General features: G+C 44.3%; 1 long non-coding RNA gene across 3 annotated transcripts; it reads left to right on the top strand.

Annotated features, from left to right (window-relative positions):
- The first annotated feature begins 11,464 nt into the window (after positions 1-11,464).
- On the top strand, positions 11,465-20,889 carry LOC145720515 (uncharacterized). Of its 3 annotated transcripts, none has more exons than XR_014143512.1 (4): positions 11,465-12,811; positions 15,787-15,966; positions 16,724-16,897; positions 18,453-20,889. It is a non-coding gene; the product is annotated as an uncharacterized LOC145720515 (long non-coding RNA). The 3 variants fall into 3 exon arrangements; XR_014143513.1 differs by having other exon boundaries at positions 11,502-12,811; positions 16,749-16,897; XR_014143514.1 differs by lacking the exon at positions 16,724-16,897 and having other exon boundaries at positions 11,527-12,811.
- The last annotated feature ends 229 nt before the right edge of the window (positions 20,890-21,118 follow it).

Here is a 21,118-nt window from a genome sequence, read left to right as displayed (position 1 = left end):
CTTATCTGTTTACACAGGTCACTGGTGCCAGCTAGCAGATTGTACACTGGACGTCTTTCCGTATCTCAGGCCAAAGACTGGTAATCTCCCCAGGCAACGCCGAGATAACACATGTCAAGAGGCGGCAGTGGCTGGTAAGCCAACTCATCACTCACCTCGTCCCACCGCCCCTTCTGGCCCCCTCCTGTTGCAGCCTTTTCCTTGCCATCCCAGAAGCCACAGACCTTCGCTGTTGGACCGGGAGGGAAGGGAGAGGGGATGGGGAATGCATAACACATGCAGCAAGAGGGATTCGGTGAGGCAGGACCCAGCAGGTGAACAATGGCTCCTTTGGAAACGTGCAGCTGGGTGTGTGTTATTTGCATATCAGGGACCCATTGTTAAAGTGGTTTGCCCAGCTGTGTGGGCGCAGTGGTGGGGGGCCGGTCTGAGGCGGGAGATGAACCCTCCTAGAGAGCCAAGTCACTTCCCGTCTAATTTGTGCACAAGTGGAGAGAAGGTGCTCTCACTGGGGACCTGCTGCAGAAAAGCTGCGAGGTTCCGAGATTTATTTTCCTTCTGCCAAGTATATCATTTCCAAACTCGCCTTTTCAAGATCTTGCAAATTCCCTTGAAAAATGATTTAACAATTTAATGAACACAACAGTGAAACAAAAGCCATGTTGATGAGGGACAGAGGTAAGGTTGGGTTTGAAATGAGTGACGAACCTCGTAATGAGGTGTGCAGCTTTGTATATTAAGCAATTTCTCTGCGGTACTTTTCCAGATGTGATGGAATACATTTATTTGTGTGCTCATCTGAACTGAAATAATACAAATGAGATACTAAAAAGATATCATTATGTGCAGAAGTAGGCGAAGAATTTAGAATCTCTATAAGTTAACAGCTGTGCGCGAAGCAATTCGAAAAGGCTTCGAGTCTGCGGGTTGCCCGGGAACCTCTGTCAAGCTCATATGGACCAGCGATGATCTACGTGTGAATCCTGCATGTTGATAGTTCAGGCCTACTTTATTTCAGGCAAAAATAAACAGCTGGTAGTAAGAAGTCTGTCTCCACCGAAAGCCTGCACTACCACTGACTACAGCCGCTGTGGTGGTGCAATAAAATGGGATGAGTTTTAAACTACCAGATGGTACCCTGTACAGTGCCTGAAATAAAATGGAGAATTAGGGTGCCCTAAGGTGTGCACAGGAAAGGCAATTACATGAAATAAATGGGCCTCAGGCCTACAGGATGCTCAAGTATGCTACACAGGAGACAAATAGTACATCTGGTGAACAGATTTTATCACACACTGGAAAGCCATAAAGCACACCGTTGAATATTGGATCCCCATCTCACAATGACATTTTACCTGTGTTGGTATTCGGTGCTGTTTATTTTAAAAGGTGCTGTAATCTCAATGATGTGTTTTAAAAGCCTCCTTAACATCGTTTTCTACTATGTACGATTTTTGGGAGGGACAGACTGATAACGCAAGGAGATTTTCTGGACAAATAGCCACTCTGGTGGGACGAGATCCTGTTTTGATTTCATTTATCCCATGGTTGATGTGCTTTTAGTAATAGGATTATACTTGTCAGCACTCCCTGTTTGGGAAAATGCCAACATATTTTTAATACTAGTTCTCACATCTCCATTTCATTGTCTGTAACCTCACTAGAGTTTCCCTCCCCGCCCACACCGCCCCCCCTTTTTCTTAATGTTCAAAGAAAAGGCGATTATAGGTGGTAAGGGTTTGCAAGGAGAATTTGTTGGCATGGAGACCCTTCTCATTTCTTCTTCCACAAACGCATATCTGCTTTCTGTTTGAATATTGTGTGTTCCTTTTCTATTGTTAAAAAAAAAAAAGACTAAGGAGCCACATAACATCCATTATTGTTTTAAGAGTTGCTGTAATAAAATCCTCTCAGTACTTAAAGATAGTTTTAGTGTCCCTCCTAGGATTCATTCTAGCTTTCATAATTGGGTAATTGCATCCCCTCCCCCATCAATAAATATTTTCACCCAATTAAGTTTAAAACTATAATAAATTTTAAGGAATTATAGCCTAAAAATTCATACTCTAGAACCAGTATTAAGTATGAATATTTATCTTAAGCCCCAGAGCAGTGCAGCCTGCTTTTTTGCCTCTACAGCTCTGCGCCGTGTCCCAGCTCTCCGAGTGTCCGAGAGCGGCCATCCGCAGTGTGGCCTCCCCAGTGGCAGGAGCCGGCCAGGAGCTGCAGGAGCTGCGGGAGCTGGCGTGTGGTTTCTCAGACAAGCAATCCTTTGCTTCCACCTCCAGTCCTTGGTTCCCAGACAGCATTCTTCAACCATTCCCTCATTTATTCACTCAGCCATTCACGTATTCATTTGCTCCTTCATTCATTTGTCCATTCCTCTGAGCACGATGGGGCGGGGCCCAGGAGGGACCAGGCGAGCGCCTGTACGGAGATTACCTCCCGCTCCCTCCCCTTTGCTCCACACACCAATGTGTCCAGATCAGTGGCGCACGGCCAGCTCGCACGTCAAGCCCCCCGTCGCACAAGAGCACATGCTCTCGATGGTAAAGGGCAACTTGGTGGCACAAGCCCCCGACCACATCTTTCAGACGTGGAGTAAATGTACAGCAGTTCACAGTCCAAGAGTCCGATTTCAAGCCCCAGCCCACTAGGGACACGCAAACCTCCGTTCCTTCCTTAACAAAATGGGAATTCAGTCACAGCCCCCAAAGCCAGTAATGCCCCGAGGCCCTGGAGCCAGCAGCCCGGACCAAGGGGTCCCATTTGCTTGGCTGAAGCTGAAGTCGGGCAGAAAGGAAAAGAACAGGAGAGACTTGGTGCAGCCAGACCAGGAGTGAGAGGCAGGGAATGATTACTAGGGAAAGAAAGAGAACCAAAAGGAGAAGCTCAGTTGGCCCAGCCGGGGTGAGGAGAGGAAGGACCCTGAGCTCTGGGGAAGGGCTAATGCTGAGGGCCTCGTCAGGGAGATCCACCTCACGGCTCCCCTCCACCTCCTTCCCTCAGACCGGCTGCGTCCTTCCATCCACTCTGTCCCCTCCCCCTAAGCCAGCCCGTTCTATCATGCCACCCCCAAATGCCCAGACGTGCTCTTCCCTGGGCACCCCCTCCGCCTCCAACATCAAAGCCTAGCTCCCTCTACCCCATCCCCACCTAAGCACGTGGTGGTATTGGACACCCAGGTAGCTGTGCTTCAGATGAGAGGTCATGAGAGAATAATGCCTTGAAAACACAAGGGCAGCGATGCTAAATCCCCAGGTAATAGCATTTTAGGTACCGGATCCTATTAAGGAAGACTATGCCAACGATAATATCAGGTTGGTGGGAAAATTATAAGATAGAAAAACTTTAGCTTCTAAAGCTCTATATAAATTAGATCAAGAATTTCTGAGAACATCGAGAGGGGAGTTGTTTTAAAAATTCAAGATCGATAGCGGAAAAAAAATAGAATTTAGTCACCTTTGCTCTTCACATACCTTTCTGATAGGTGTGGGGTTGGTGGTGGCAATTGAGGTTTACAGAGAGGAAACATCCCGAATTTTGAAGTTCAACAGCTGAGCTGGAACTAAAACCAATCCGGTATGTGGCTCATTATTTCATATGCAGAGCTGATCAAGATAATGGCAATAATACTGCATGTCGTTTTCACTCTCACATATTTCAGTTGATTTCAAAGATTTCATTTGGCGAGATAAAAGTAGTGCGTTAAAAAAAAAAGGTCTTAAAAAAAAGGAGGGAAAGAATTTGCAGGGAATCTCTTTTGTGTCTGGATTCAATTTTTACTGTATGCAGATTTTTCATCAGTTCTTGATAAGCAGCACCATTAAATTGCAGGCAAGGCTGGAGGGTGACGTGGATGGTTGTACATTTCTAGGAAGCTATGAGGGAAAAGTGTGTGCAGGCAGGGTATCTTGTCGTGAGGTGTGTATGTGTGTTTCAGTGCTGTTTCTCCAAGGGCAGGTTGGGCCACGGGGGCTGCTTGCTGCCTGATGCCTATCGTTGTGTCACCTGCCCTGAGGGCAGGGTTAGCTGAAGAAGGGACCAGTCCATGGGGCGCCTGGCTGGCTCAGTCAGTGAAGTGTCCGACTCTTGATTTCGGCTCAGGTCATGATCTCAGGGTAGTGAGATTGAGCCCGGACAGATGGAATGCCCATTGCTGTTGTTCTATGGCTGTGGAACCCCAGCAAGTTATTTCCCCCCTTTAAACCTCAGTTCTCCGCTCTATGAAGTGGGCATGAAATAGTAGTACTTTCCTCACGAGACTGTGATGAGGAACAAACGAAATAGTGAAATAATCCAAAGAAAGTGCAAAGTACAATGCCTGGCTCACAGGAAGAGCTCAACAATTTTTAGCTATTCTTACAAATAATAACTCTGTAGGCAAGGATAAATGAATTCGAGGTGGGGAGAGGAAAGCGAAAGGAGGCTTTTGTTGGGGCATTACAGAAAAGCATCAGAAGGAGAAAAACGACGCAGAGCCTGGCACAGTGGGCACGGGGAGGACAGGCAGGAGGTCCTAGAATCAGATCGAATTAGAAATAGAATTGGCTTGGCCCCACTCTCCACCTGATGTTGCAGGATTCTCCATCATCAAGGAGCCTCAGCCGAGGAATAGAAATCCTTTGGGATAAACAGAGGTGAATAGTGAGTATGGGAGAGGCATTCAGAAGCCATTCTAGAAGCTGGCTTGGTGACAATAAGTAACAAAACCGTGTGGCAACTTACCCAGTAGTTGATGGATACGGTGAGAGGTGGGTCATAGCTATCAGGGGACCTGTGGGATTAAAGACAGGGAAAGTGGGGAAATGGGTCCTGAGGGTAAAGGTTAGCTATTAGGAAGGAAGCCAAAGCGAGGACAACTCTAGGTTGTCATCACAGGGATGTTGCCAAGGCTGTTTGAAGACCCTTAGAGACCAGAGGATCTGTAGTGTCCTGACACGTACATGAAGGTGTACAAATGAAAATGTGTTGTGCTTACAGGAAATCAGTGACATTGAGGAACAGAAGGAATCTCTTCAGAAGGGTCTGAATGAATATAAATGGCATCAGACGCTGGCATTCAATTTTTTTAAGGTGGCAGAATAAAATGCATGTTAATTTGCAGGGAAAAATAAGAAAAGGAAAAATGAGATGAAAATGAAAATTAAGACCTGAATTGACTTAGAGATAATTCCAAAATGTTCTGAAGACAAAGAGGACTGAAAAAACAGCTGGTATGTCAGAATGCGCCAACAGGAATGTTGGATGGAGCAGAAATGACACTGGACTACAGAAATATTTCGATGCCAATCCTATTAACTAAACAACTCTGAGATTTGTAAGGCTTTGAGATCAGCAAAGACCTTGCTGTATATGGTTGATTTTACAGTGCTGGATAGGAGAGTGATAAGAGAGAGATTTTCTTTAGGCTATAGACAGAAGAGAAATAGGAAGAGATAAGCCAGAAGTACATGAGAAAAACAAGAGATCAGTATTGAGTTCTACAAAGACAGTGCTTTGAGGACATGGCAAATGAGGCAGGAGCTATGAATTTTCATTAGGTGGACTGAGGGGGCTTCCTGGGAGTCTAGGATTTCAAAGAATGAGAGCAGAGATGTGAGAGAATGTTCTAGGCAGAGGGATAGGAATGAACCAAGATGTTCTCAGGGAATGGTAGGAAGTGGGGAGATCAGGAGAGTAGAAGAGGCACCTTCCAATTGTGGAAGACCCCGTTTGCCATATGATTAGTTCTGCGCATTACAAAGCAATGCCTTCTGCAATGTGGACAGAGAAACCAAGAGTCCAGGGAGAGATGTTGATGGCCTGAACTAAGGCTATCACAGAAGGAATGGAGGGAGGGCTGGGTTGGAGAAACACCATGGAGGTTAAATGAGCAAGACCAAATACCTTGTTGGGTGCGAGGAGTGAGGGAGAGGTTGGAACCCAAGATTCTTTTCAAAGTTCTCATTTTCTTTAACCTTCTCTCCCACATGACATTGTTTACTACTCCCAGCTTCTTGAAGGTTTCTTCTGAATCTTTTAATGAGGCGGCACTGCCCTGCTTCTCCTTCTGGTCATGAACAGAAACTTAATAAATGACCTTTGGTAAGAAATTCAACTCTTCATTCCAACACTCATCTCTCTAAAAGATTAAGTGATTTATGTGACTCAGGTCAAGTTGGAGTTAAGTGGTAGGTCTGAGACTCTGAGACTTATCTACCAAGCTGAGTTCCATCCCCCAGGGAGAAAAAAAGGGAAAGATATTTGGTTGCAGGTGTGTACAGATGTGAGCCTCGAGAGTTAAAATGTTTCTAAGACTCTTTTGGCTGGGAATAATGCTTCATATCAGCAGGCAAAAATAGTTTACAGTTCACTCCCAAGATAGTGAGTTTTAAGTAGAGATATGATTTGGAATGGTTGACATATAAATCTTCTTCCCAGGCTTCAACATGAAGCACGAGTTTGATCCAACAGACGGCAATGAGTCTTTAAGAGCTGTAATGGCCCATCATGTCAAAGGGTATTTATGGATTTACAGAGTCTTCAGAAAACTGGATCTTGTACAAGCATGATAAAAGCCCACTGAATTTTTTTGCACAAATGAGTGCTTAGCTAGCTGTGTTTCTTAAATTAAATGACTCAGCCATTGTTCACTTGTTGTAAAATACCCAAGGGTCTTAGTCTACATTTTGGAGTAATGTGCTGCAGCATTTCTGTTGGAAGAACAAATCACTAACTTCTATTTTTGTTTTGCACACTGCTAACTTAATAAGAAAAATGCTGCTGAGTACAGGCTTTTATGATAGGCATTTCTCAGGTCATATCTCTAGTGACAAACAGGGGTGACAAGAGCAGAAGGGTCTTGTATTTAAAAAAGCTGATTTGGGACATAGGTCAATAATCTTAGGAGCCAACTATTTTGCTAGACTCTCAACTAATAAGACTTACAAACCAATGATTTTATAAATGGAAGTCTTGCCTGTAGGACCAGCAAGTGCTCTCATTTCCAGCAAGTCGCTAAGGAACATTTTCACTCTCATGAGTTCTCTTCTCTGACAAGGAGAAAAATAGATAGCTCCTCTCTGTATGTTCATGAAATGCTTGTCATTCAATGTTTGAAACAAAATATTTTTATAAGTAGATTGTGGTAAATAAAGCTTTTTGACAAGTAGCTGGTACTAAAACTGTCAATGCTGCCAGAGGACGGTCATGTTCCCCAGGGTCTTCTGTGTGTGCCAGAAGCCAATGTGCTTTGGACTCAACAGAAAATCAGAGACCAGAGGTTTTCTGATTTGTGTCATGCAGGTAAATCTAGGCCTACCAGGGATCACTTAAAACAAACAAACAAAAAAACTTTCCCAGTCTTTACTTCTGTGAGATCAATATTGAGGAAGGGCTAGATAGAATGTCTCTTTCTTGGTTTTGAGTATTAAAATGGGAACATGTCATATAATGGCGGCCCCGTCAGGAGCAAAGTCAGAGGGCCTGAGGCAGGCTACGGCACCATCACCACAATGCTAGTCCTCCAGGAAATCTCCTAAATCCCCCGTGAGAGAGAGAGAGAGAGGCAGAGTTCTCCAGCTTGCTGATGTGGGGACTAGGAGATCGAGAAAAATGGGGCAAGACCAGGAGGGGTTGTATATTCTACCTCTGCCAAAGTGACCTGGCTTGCCTTCAAGTCAAGTCCTCCTGGATTTGAAGGAGTCCTTGCCTTACTTGTCAAGGAAAAACTCAGTTTTTCTAAGGAATCTGAAGATGAGTGGCCCCAACTTCTATTTACATGACATAAGTGACTATTCAGAGAACACGAAAAAGCCATATGTAATGGAAGCTCCCCTAAGAATCATACAGAGTTCCAAACAGATAATACAAGTGTGTATTTAAAGAAAAGTAGAAGGCTGGTACATTAGGGGCACCCAGGCAGTAAGATGAAGACTTGTTTCCAAAGAGAAAATAGAATCAATTGAAAAAGTGAAGTCCCCAGTCCTCTCCAGTGATGCTTCAGGAAGATCCCAGACTCAGCTTTAGGGCTCAAACAACTTTTCAGGCCTATGAAACCATACACATCTCCTTGATTGTGAAAACACTTAATCTCCAGGCAAGATAGGAAACACATGTGTGTCTTCCTTTCATCTCTCTCCAGCGCAGCCCACTGGGTGGTGAATGCTCAGAGGGATTAGTGAAAAGCCTGCCTTGAGTTTTCCAGCCTCTTCCCAGTACAGTCCTCTAGTGTGGGACCACCAACTCCTCCTGGATTCAGGGCTCAAGGGATTGGCAATAGTGCGCATAGGCCTAAGGGGGTTAGGTTGTTGGTTCTGGTCACTAGACGGGTAAACAATGAGCACTAGCGAAGACCATTGAGCAGAGAAGGGGCATAATTGGAGTTGTGCTCTAGAAAGACCATTCTGCCAGCAGTGTGGAAGAATGAATTCGAGCAGGAAAAGGATGATGGCACGGAACATAGTCTTAGCTTTTCACAAAGTTCAAGTGAGGGATGATGAGAATTTGGAGTACAGAGACGATTACACGGCCCACCCATGACCACAGTTCTTGGTATCAAGAGCAACCATGGGACTTACCAACTTCCACACATGGCATGCCTGCCTCAGTGGCCTCCGTGTCTATGCCTGCCTTCTCCCAGGAGATCCTCCACATCTTCCTCAGACATGAGTCTACATGTCATAAGCATGTCTGCTTCTAACAGGTTTTAATGTGCATTCCTTATCATAAAAGACTTGTGGTGAATTTGCGGTTTTGGCACAGGGCCATTTCCTTATCCTGCTCATAACTAACCCCAGTAAGATCTCCTTTACTTCTGTCACATTTAACTTCTGGTAACAGAGATAGGCGGAACAGGGATGTGTATATGGTGACAGCCTGGCAAATAGCCTCTCTCTTCTAGGATGAGGAAGGTCAGACTCTACAGCTAAGACCAGCATCAGCAATCATCAGAAATAACAATAATAATGACAAATAATAAAAAATTACTATTACAGCTTTGTACTTTGTACTGAGCACTTGCTTTGTACTAGATTTTGGGCTGTGTTTATATACATTTAGTCATTAATTCTTGTAACAACCCCAATTAGTGAGTACCATTAGTCTTTCTATTAAATAAAAAGAAAACCAAGGCTTAAATAGGGTTTAAGAAACCTTAAATACACATTAAACTTACATAGTGTTATATGTTAATTATATCTCCGTAACGCTGCGGGGGGTGGGGGGGAACCATGCAATTTACAACATCCACACACAAAAAAGAAACCTTCTTAAAGTTACACAGGTAGGAAATGGCAGAGTAGGGTTTCAAATACAGGTCTGTCTTATTCCTGAGCCTCTGTCTTATTGAGTGACCTCATGCCACAGAGAACATTGGCACCTCATCATTTCCTGCACACATGCTAATCTATTCCTGGGGCAACCTCCTGGTGTAAAGTCAAGCTAAACCAAACTGCAAGCATTTCTTCCAGCCTAATTCAATATAGAAAGAAGAGTCTGTGCCAAGTCTCGGCAGACCCTTTTACATTTAACCCAGCACCTGAATTCTGGGTCTTGGCAGAAGGGGATTTATCAAAGGATCCAAACCAGATGAGCCCTCAGACCCACTACAGCACAGGATTGGTACAGCACCAATTCAGGTCCTGTGAGAAAGGAACAGAATGTATCCAGCACCCACCATGTCCCTCCTTCCAGAGCCTCATCCCAGTCATCTTGCAGGGACTTCCTGGCATAGACAAGTTCCTGCCTCCAATTCATGAAACGTACGAGCCAACAGACAGTCCTGGCTCAGTGAGGTTTTGTGCCTTGTCGCTAGTTATACGTGAACTCCAAGAGTGCTGGGCAGCCGTATCTGCCAAGCGAAGTGGGTCCATCAGCCAGGGTTCCAAGATCAAGCCTTCACCAGCCACAGTGCCTTGTCAGCTGAAAAAAATCACTCTCCCAAATGCAGAAACTACTGCCCGTCATCAATTAAGAGCATGTTACAAAGAACCTCTAAAAAGTCTGATGGCACAGAGAAAGTAAACAAAAGATTAATATCCAACATTTATATGCAAGCAATACATCATTAATGATCATTATAGAGAACTTGCTTAGTTCAAATGAGGTTCCAGAAGACTGGAAACGTTCCACTGTAACACCATATTTATAATAGCCACCCTGGGGAACAGCAGGCCCATCAACTTGACACAGCTAATATGCAAGGTAATGGAAATAAGTAGAGGTGAAATGGAGCCACACGGACACTGAATTATCTTGGGAGCCAAACTCCATGCAAATAATTAGAGACTGCCTGTTTATTAGCAGAGTGGAGAGGACATTCTTCAGACACCTCAGGTCACATTTTAACTTACCATTCGACACTGGCACATCACGTTGCCCTGCTACTTAAAATCACAGCAACTGGTGAATTGACAGAGGACAAAGCGCTTCTGCTGAAAACTCAGGAAAGAGTGTGTGCGCCGGCGTGGGGAAGCGACATGATGCTGCAGAAGAAGGGGGTCTGGGTTTGAGTCCCAGTCCCCAGAGACTCACTGTGCAGGTCACTTAACCTTCCCTTTTATTGGTTTCCTCAACTCTGAAATGTGGATAATATCCGCAAACCACATGTCTTATACTCTGTGTAAAGCAAAATACTGGCGCCTATTTCAAAGCGCCTGGTAGCGTATGAGCCGGGAGAGGGAAATGCAAAGGCTCCATGGGCCAAGTGGCCTCCCTGGAGCCCAGGAGGACATAGTGGGGATTTTGCAAACTGGCCAGACGCGCCATTTAAAAGGGCCCTTCAGCTCCAGCCTGTAATGCTGCCTTGAAGAAATACATGCCTCGCATCCTGGGTCCTCTCATTGTAAAGCAAAATTGGAAATAGCTCTTTTTTTTTTCTTTTTGGTATGTGTGTGAAATCTGTCAATTGTAAAACGCAGCACCTAAAAAGTTTCTACAACTCTCTTCATGACTGCCTCCTGTTCATGGCCTATTAGTTTGCAACCTCTCCCTAATGGGTCATATGTTATAAGAGCAACTAGGAATTTTATTAGTTGATAATAATGATTGCTAACATTTATAGAATACTTACTATACCAGGTACTTCTAAAAGTTATATGAAGTAGTCCCAAGAAGCCCATGAGACAGGTAATTTCATAATCCCAATTTGACACATGTGGAAACAGGGTGAGATTATCACTGGCTAGAGTTAACTGGATTTTATGGAAGCCTTATTTTTTAATTTTAATTCAGCAGAGGATGTGGTGTAGGAACCCCTCCCCCACCCCCGGCTCTCAACTTTTCTTAACAAAACCCTTCCCCAATGACGGTTCTAAGGAAATATTTTCTCAAAGCATAGTTAACTGTAGATATTGCCTATAAAGAAGTACAGAGAATTTGTCCACATTTCGTCTCACACATTTACTTTTCTTTAGATTATCCTAACCCACGGAGTTAGTAAACCAAATAAAACTAGCAATTCATGTTTATTTAGCTGGGCAAAGCAGGGAGCAGCCAGGGAAGGCAATTTCTTAGCTTGACTCAGATATCAGAGCTAGACATGAAGTGGAAAAGGTAAGCTGCCCGACTGTGACGACTTCAAATACAAGGTCACTGAGTCGAGAGGTGGTGCCATGTTTCACCTTCTTATTAGTGTGAATGAAAGACTCCACCAGAGGTCTTCTGTCCTGGAAAGTCCTATCCAGAGGTGGTCTTTAAATTCAAGAAAGGTCTAGGAATAAAGAGAGGGGCCACCTACTGGAGAGAAGGCCTCTATTTCTACATGAGCCGTCGCAACCAGGTGATTATCTGAATGGTGAATGAAATACGACCTTACTGTCCCCGTCTCCTCCCTCGGTCAACCTCTGTCAATGCCTCTGCTTATCCACGAGACTGCCGGACAGGAAACGAAAAACAACTGAAACGCAGTGTTGTTCCCTGTGGGACAATTAGCAGAAAATGATCCCTTGCGATTACCGGAAAAGAGCTAACAACAAAAGAGACGTCTGGTAAAACCTAAAGTCCTGAAGCACGCAGGACCTATTGCTTCCCAGCCTGCGCTTCTGTTCCTACCCTCGGAGGGCCGCCCCTCCGCACACTCGGGGTTTCTCGGCCGGCCCTCTGCAGCATTGGCCTGCAGCTGGACACGGGCGGCTCCCAGGCGATAGAAGGCAGAGGGAGAACTATCAGAAGGAGCTGGCAACTGAAGGGCAGAGTGAGGGGAAGTAAGGAACGGAGTCTTACCAAGGGTCAGTGTGTGGCCCTTGGCTGATTCCGCCGCACACGAGGGACGCGCTTGCGCGGGGAGAAAACAAAGTGGCAGCCCAGACCCAGAGGAGCCTCCGGTCACCTCCTCCCTGTCCGTGCGGCTTGGGGCCCGCGTCCCTTCTCTTCCCGTCCCAGGCTGAGTGCTTCCCCAAGGAACCGGGGAATTGGAACAGGATGTGTGTAAACCTGCCCCCCGCCCCGGGGGGGAATGTGAAACAAAAGCAAAACAAGAAAAGAAACTTCCCTTCACGTGCCCTTCACCAAAAGGGCATTCATTCTGAGAAGCGGAGCGTTCTCTGAAAATGGCGCTTCCTTGGCCTGTGAGGGGGAACTAGTCAGTAAATTCTCAGAAGCAACGACAAAAGAAGAGTCTTGGGATTAGGACGACTTGTAGGTAGCCGTGATATTCATCATGAAAACGGAAATGATAACCACTGGAAAATTCCCCAAGAATAGGTTATGCTGGGACAGAGGGGAGAATGGTACTGATTTTTTTTTTTTTAAAGGAGCAACCTGCCTCCCATCAGCGTCCCCCAAAACGACAGCCTGTGGGTCTTAAGCCCTTTCCAGAACATTCGATTGTGTAAGTATTTACAGAGCTTTGGTATGTGCCCGGCACTAGGGTAGGTGTTGTTTTTTTGGGTTTTTTTTTGAGTGGCCATTAAGAGAAAGCTTTTTCCAGCAGAATCAGATCTATAAACACAACAAACTGATGGCTGCCAGAGGAAAGGGGCTGAGGGGATGGGCGGGATGGGTGAAGGCGAGTGGGAGCTCCAGGCTTCCAGTGATGGAATGACTAAGTCACAGGGACGGAAGGCACGGCATAGGGAAATGGTATTGCAATAGGGTCGTATGGTGACAAATGGTGGCGACACTTGTGAGCACAGCATAAGGTATAGAGAGTTTGAATCATTATGCTGTTACACCTGAAGCTAACGGAACAGTGTGTGTCAACTATACACACAGAAAATTTTTTTTAAAGAGAAGACTTTTTTCAGTAAGCAAAGGCATCACATTGGGAATGGAGCCACTAGAATCAGGACTGGTTTTCATGATCCTTGAGCTTAATGAGAGATTTAGGTCCTGGTCCTCGATCCAAGATGGGAGAACTGTCTGGTGTACACTCCAGAAGTGGGCATCGCACGGAGTGAGGGCTTTGAAGTTATCTCGGGTCCCAAAGAAGTCACTGGGCTCTCAGACAACTTGCAGCCCACTGCAGGCCCCAGCCTGATGCTCTGTGGAGCGCTAGACCCAATTAAACTGGGAACTGCTTTGCAAGTGCCAAGTGTCAGGCAACTTCCAGTGGATTTGGAATGAGGAGTAGAGGCAGGCCCGGAGCAAAATGAGCTGAGTAGGGAAAGGGGAAAATAGATTCCGAATGTAAAAAGCAGGGTTCTTTGATGGGCTGAGGAACTGACACATGGAAAATGTAATGCATTATTGACAAACACGTATGCTGGCTGCAAAAATAATTAACACAAGCAGAAAAGAAATAGGAATGAAATGGAGCAGAAAGACTTTGAAAGATTGTGAAGTGGCTGCTGAAATTGCCAAGCTAATGTCAGAGAGATGATTAAAATTTTCCAATAGAACAGGTGAATGGGTAGTTAGGAGAGTGTGACGTAAACCAAGAGAGAGTGGATCATTATATGAATCTGCACTGAGGTACTAATCAGCATTGTATGTGCAACTTTGTAGTGCACATTTTAGCAGATGGAGGAAGCTCTTAAAAGCTGATAGCTAAAGCGAGTCTGGCTGCCTTTCTACTCCGTAATAATGGTCCCTGGAATGGGTACTTGTTCCAAGCGAGCACTGCAGGACCAGTTCTCAGAATAGAATTCCAGACATATCAAGATGCTCACAAAGTAAAAATCTCTGCAAAACTCTAGGGTGAAGGGAGAGGAAGGGGAAAAAACAGGTTTCTGTCTTCCTAAGCAGAGGTGCCTGGATGAACAGGCTCTAAACAGATAAGCTGGAGGCTCAGTAATCAGCACTCCAAGTCTCAAAGTAAAGATCAAGTAGCAACCAGGAGAGATTCTTCTGCAGGCCAAACTGTATGCAGGCACATAGGCGTGCACACACATTCTTGTAGACACTGTATTGCCACAATAACAAAACCAATTAGATGGCGGATTGTGGGTATGTTAAAAGGGAATAATTCTTCATGGTCAGAATGATTTTTTCGCTCATTCAACAGAAAAAGACTCTTATTTTTTATTTGTTGGCAAAGCCAAATTAGAAAAAATATATATCTTTACAACCACAGGAGACAAATGAGTGATACCAAATATCACTAAAAATGCTATTAATCTACAGTGATATAAAATTACCATCTCAGCACAAAGAAAGCCTATATAATCTGAATTTCTCTAGCATCATAAAAACGAATGAGAAGCGAAATTGAGAGTAAGTATGCTTTTGAGATGCTATTAAGAGTTACAAGCATTGTTAACAAATGTGGCTAGACAGGCTGGTGATTTACCTTGAGAAACAAATTTATAGAAACACAGAAAATTTCCAAATGGAACCAACTCATTGCTCTTCTCGTTGGTTGATAACACCTTGGAGGGTGTTATTCTCCTTTCTTAGATATTTAAGTGTGGATGATTAGCCATTGACCTTATGGATTATTTCCCCCTGTTTTCATTTGCTCATGTTCTGCACATTTCAGAAGCCAAAAGTAGCGTGGGGTGGGGGAAGGATGTGACAAGGAAGAGAATACAGGTCAGGAGTTTCTTCTTCAGGGACCAGACGAGTCCCAGTGATCCCACTGGGTGACCAGTGGGGACCACAAAGCACTGTGGGCTCCTTGGCTAGCGTACCTCCCCAAATGTGAACAAGGCCGCACTGTCTCCCCTCATCTCTTACTCCGTCTGGGGGAGGGAAATATCAGCCCGATTCCAGGATGTTTCACAAGCCTCTGGAAGAGCTGGAAGAGGGTAATGGATGGCCAGGTCATTATCTGGCCCGAAGTGGAGGGCAGCGGCCTTGGGCTATTTATTGACTGGGTGGGAGGCTAATGAGGACAGGGAGGAGGACGGGTTGAGTAAGGTAAAAAGATAGAGAAGTGGAAATGGGAGAAATGAGTGTTTCCACTTCTTCCATATATAACAAAAGGGAAAGAAATAAACTCATCACCACCACCAACTCCACTTGGGGAAATTTAGAAAAAGACATGTGACAGTTTTCAACTGGTCTCAAAGGTGATGTGGGAACAGTATCTTAAGGTGGTAAAGTTCCACCAAGATGCTACAGGTAAGCTCAGTTTGCTGCTTGCCAGAGGAAAAAGCATGATAACGATAGTTTTTTCCTTTTCATTGCTGCCTTTTCTACATAGGTTTTACCATCTAAATGTAATACCAGGTAATATTGTTACTATATGTAATACTAGATACAGGACATCTCTGGGAGATGAGGAGGCACATCATACTGATGGGAAAATACGGTCTCAGGGCACTACAGTGTCCCGCCCAGAGGCACATAATTAGAACAAGCTTAATCCAGAAATAGAACTGAAATCCTACTCTGATCCATGTCCTTTCTACGAAACCCTACCAGGCACCTAGCAACCCTTTTGGCAGAGACACCAGCCTTGAGGACACAGGGATGCTGGGCATGGCCTTCTGAGTCCTAGCAGAAGTGAACAGAAGGGACAGATTCCAGTTGGTGGCACCTGAAGCTTCAATTTACAGGGCCTTCTTTAAGAAAAAGAATTTTAAAAGATGAATAAAAAACCAGGTATGAATGGAAAAATTAATTTGAATGGGTAAAGAAATTGCATCAAATCAGAAATTTTATAACACTGACAAGTACCACAAATTTCCAAAAAATCCAGAAAAATAACCGAAAAACAGAAAAATATTTTTATTAGTTTATTAGAACTGATACAACTCTGTAATGCTGGTTTTCCTACATTTCTTGTCTTCATACTCTTTGATTGCCTCTTTCTATAATAACGATTTTGTAATATTTCCTAAAAAAAGGATAGACAAGTAATTCAGTCTTTCCTCCAGTATGATTAATCAAAATGTGTTTATTATTGATGGTTTTAAAAAGTGATTCTTGCTTCAGCCTTTTATGGCAATGCCATACCTGTAAATTCCTCAGCAGTTTTGTGCTTGAGAGGTGTTTCTTACCTGAGGCCACAGCTTTTAGAGACTTGATCAAGCCGGGAAGTACCCCTCCCCACTTTCCAGTCCCAAGTCCTCACCTCCCTCTTCCTCATCAGGCCTGATCCGCGAATAGAGGTCCGGATGCCAGATGGCCATAAAGACCAGGTCAAAGGTGGTAATGAGCAGTGCCTGGTTCCGTTACTTCTAGTTGAAGGCAAAGCTGGGCCAGGATGCTCAAGGTGGCCCACCAGAAGAAGGTGTCATTAGGGACCAGGTGGCTGGAGAGATTGTGCCCAGCGTGCCAGCCCAGCCAGCAGCCCCAGGACCACCACAGGCAAGGGCAATGATGCCCCCAGGCTGAGGCGACGCTCTTTGTCTCCTAGATCAGGTGCGTGCTTTCTCCTGCAGGCAGCCCCTGTGCCTTGGAAAAGACCTTGAATTTTCAGCTTCTCCAGCTATGCTGACTCCGCCTCTGGTCGGCTCCGGCCACATTATGAAATGGAAGCTTCGTTTTCAGGACCTTGCTTTCTCTTTGGAGCATTACCTGTTCTTGGAATGTAAGTATAGTAGAAATTCACAGATGGAGCATTTGTAGTAGTAAGTTTTGAAGCTCAAAGAAACTTTTCTAACCTATCAATAATAAACATTCAAATTTTGATCAATCTTGTTAGAGGAAAGACTGAGTTATCTTTCTATTCCTCCCATAGTAAATATTACAAAATTGTCACGTGAAGAGTCAGTCAAGGAGTAGGCAGCCAAAAAAGTGTAGGGAAAAGAAGTATTGTAGCAGGGTGGCCCCCTCAGCAGCTCCGGAACCCAGAGGAGATAAGGAGGTGCCCCCATCACTCTCGAGGTACTCCCAACCCTATAGAGAATTGCTCTTGGCTTCCTGGGAAAACTCATTAAGAAATGTTTCCCTTTCAAATAAATGCCTGGGAAACATTTAAAGTGCCTCATACTTGGGCGACTGAATTTAGATCAGAAATATTAGGACAAAAATCCTCAATATTTTAAGGAACATAGCTGTAACTGTGGTATTTCACGAAACCAATAGGGAAGATACTGTGATGTTCGAGACTATCCCCTCAATTAGGCCAAGAAACAGACCCACCCATCGCAGGTATGTCTACAGCCAACAACAAATTTTGTAACAGATGTTATAACCTTTCCATTGGTCCTGATTTCCTTACCGATTAGAAAGGGAACGGGACTGTGGTTATACTTAGCTCAAAGGATGTGAAAGCACCTACCACAGTGCCCTACATATGTGCTTAATAAATGGTATTTCCTTCCCAGGGCTTTACAATACAGGCTCTTGAATTTTACAGACAGTGTTCTGTGGTGTCTTTCATCTTTACTAAATGCTCCATTTATGCAACTTGAGTTCCTGCTGGAACCCAAGAGACCCCATTGTTTTTAAGGCCACACTGATTCCTGACTTTTGCTTTATCTTCTTCACCCAAAGACCAAACCCTGAACTCCTGCTTCCACTGTAGAGTGCCTGTTTTGTGTGATGTTGACACTAATCCAGAGGACAAATGAGCTGACAATGTTAGATCATTTCTTCACATAGCTTTTGATGTTCAATCTTCCCTGAAAGACTGGCTACACATCTCCGAGGGGAGCATGAGGCACCATGAGATATGCCTACTATTTTCTCTCATACCCAGACTTTTCCAGGCTGCACATATTTCTAATTCTAGAAGTGCCTATGAGCATTTAGGGTCATGCACCGACATAGTCAATGGTCTATGCAAAGCTGTCCATGTGGGATCAGATCACACATGCTCAATTATTCTTTGAGTCCTTTCCTTTGAAATGGATGCTTCAATGCTTCAAAGTTTTCTGATATCCAGCAATGTACTTTTCCAGACCTCTTCCTAAACTATGTCAATTTTAAGGTCTACAGTAGGGTTTTTATCTGGTTTTGAATGCTGAATGTATCTGGCTCATTTATTTTATTATTTTGTTATTATTATTTTATTATTATTATTATTATTATTATTATTCTGTGTATGCTCATAAAGGGGCAGGGGACTGGGGAGGAGAAGGCAGGTAAGGTAGAATTCTAGCTCAAAACAAGTTGATTAAAAGGTAGTGATTGTCTTTCAGATCCTCAGCCTCACTCTCAATCTGAGACCGTTGTTTCCAAAGGCGGAAGGAGATGGCTCAGAAGTAAATGGGCAGCACTGCTGGGATGTAAAAGTGATCGGCATGGGCACAGCCCATATCAGCAGGACCTTCTGAATGGAAATGGAGCTTGCGTTCCTATCATGTCGTGTCGTGTCATGTCATGTCATGTCATATATTATGGCTTCCTTCAAATTGCTCTGTGTTCCTAAACTTAAAGGAACAAGGAAAATGCTTGCAGAAATGCTAACTCGAAGAAATAGGCTTGTGGGGGCATTAGTATAGCACCTTGAGCTCTTTGGAGTCAAGGCACTGGCTCAATTTTCCTTGCTAATAAATGTTTTGGTCACAAACTCATACCCAATTCCATTATCTGTGCAATGCATAAATATTCCTTTGGTTTGTAGCAAGACCATTTGGTATTAAAGTTATTGGAAAACTACTGATCAATTACTAAGATACATCCTAATGAGAAATAAAGCCTAGACATGACCCTACAAGTAAACAGATGGTTAAAAATAACTCCGCAGTTGGCAATTGGAGTAAACCTTAGAAATAATTTCATCCAATCCAGTCATCTTACAGATAGGGGAACTGAGGCCCAAGTTGCTCCTGTGATTTGGTCAGAGAAAGCAGCAAACGAGCATTAATGTCCAAATGTTCTGATGTCTACTTGAAGCTAAGACGTGATATGATAATATTTGTACACTGTGCTGGAATGAACTGGGGGGGACTTGAGGACACCTATACAGCCTAGGTGAAAACACTGATTACATTTTTTAAAATATTTTATTACTATGATAATAAAAATAAAATACAGAGCATTCAAGATGGGTATTAAATATTAAATTCATATAAAATCTCAAATAAAATCTTTTCCAAAAATGTTAATAAGAAAGTTGTGCTTGCTTCCATGCACATAACTGTTTTATACCAAGTTTTATGTTTGAAATGGCTACAAGCAAGTCCTGATCAAGTCTTTTTAACGATCTCTTCAAATTCTTGATAGTCACCATTGATGAGAAACTTGGTTCACACAAGTAGGTGATAAAAAATTTAAAGCCATTTTTTACAGCCATTCAAAAATTTACAACAGTTGAAATTATCTTTAAAGAACCTAAGAGTTCTTCTTTTTTATTTTCTTTGACCGATGTAGATGTTGAAATTTCTTGTGATAACGGAAATGAATTTCAAATCCAGTCAAACTTTTCCGTTCCAAGTCTTTGAAAAGAAAGGCGCTTGAAAGTGCAGAATGTGCACACAGGGCTCGAGCCCTTGCCCGGCCACTTGTGTGGACTCCACTAAAAGGGCAGACCTGTACAAATGGGCATAAGTGACCAAGATATGTGAAGAAAGAGGTGCAGGGCTACCTTCTGAGCTAGGCCTCGCAGGAGTTCCCACCTGGCCTCCCCGCCTCCCCATCTCCCACTCTCCACCCAGACTTGGACCGCACCTCACGTTCCTGTTCCACAGGCCCCTGCAACAGGAAGTCTCTAGCATCTCTGCAGCCCTTTTGCCCACAGGAGGCAGCAGTGAGCTCTGCAGCAGACAGTTGCGGTAGATAGCCAATTTCTCTCCATTTGCAGAGAAACTCACGGTTTTAGCCATCGGTAGGGAATATGGGGCATGCCCAACAGAGCCCCCAGGCTGCTCTTGGCGAGTCCTGGACTGATGAGCAGCTTGGGACCTCAGTTACCCCAGGCCTCAGGCACTGAGGGTTTACTCGTTCACAGTACACCTGTAACCTTTTCCAGCATAGCAATCAGGAAGCCCAGGGAGGTGCAAAAAGCTGGTGTATGTCTGCAAGTGACAGGCTGGGGCCAGACAGGATTGTCTGCCACTCAATCTGTCTTCTCTCACCTCTCCATTAATAATCTGGCCAACATACTCTCCTTGAGGATGAAAGTAAGGTCTCCTCAGTTCTCTCTCAGCAAATGTGGTAGTTTGACTTCCCTCGTCTAATAAATAGTGGTCCTAGAAATTCATACAATTAGTATCTAATCGAAATTTTATTTTGCAAATAAATTAATAATACTAAATCTTATTACCCCCACTTCTCAGAGAGATATCTCAGAGAGCTGACTGCTTTCTTTCCACAGATGCTCAATGTCAGTGAGAACGGCACCACTGACCACTGTAAAAACAAACATCATTATGGATAGAAAAATAAAATCAAGTAGTTTCTTTTACAGTTTTCTGCCCCAACTCCATTCATTATCTGAATGCATGTGCTTCATCCATTTCCATTTCCTTGGGCTGAGCAGTTTATGTCATCAAGAACTGCAACCTGCACTAAAAATGCCCTTCTCCCATCTTTCTTTTTAAAAAGAGAAACATTTTTTCCCCGTGGTTGGGAAGAAGTGCTGAGTGGACAGCCCTACGGCTTCTGTTTATCCTGTGAGCAGCTATGGGCACAAATCAGCACCCAGTTTCTCCTGATTTCTGTGTGGAACGATGTCCTTCAGGGACCCACTCTTGGGGCCACGAGGGTGATGTATTCCCTGCTGAGAGCAGAGGGAGCGGCAGCCAAATTCTGACCCTGATCCGTGTTCAGCACGAGCATCGGGCCACTGTGCGCCCAGGGCGTGCACTGCATGGGAGCCCCACCACTCACAGCTCCATTCACACCCTTCGGGGACCCCAGCATT

The sequence above is a fragment of the Leptonychotes weddellii genome, chromosome 3 (genome assembly GCF_054177405.1).
Source record: "Leptonychotes weddellii isolate Sample4059 chromosome 3, ASM5417740v2, whole genome shotgun sequence".
Taxonomy (NCBI): domain Eukaryota; kingdom Metazoa; phylum Chordata; class Mammalia; order Carnivora; family Phocidae; genus Leptonychotes; species Leptonychotes weddellii.
Note: the sequence above shows the minus strand (reverse complement) of the source record. Positions and strands in the feature narration are given on the sequence as shown.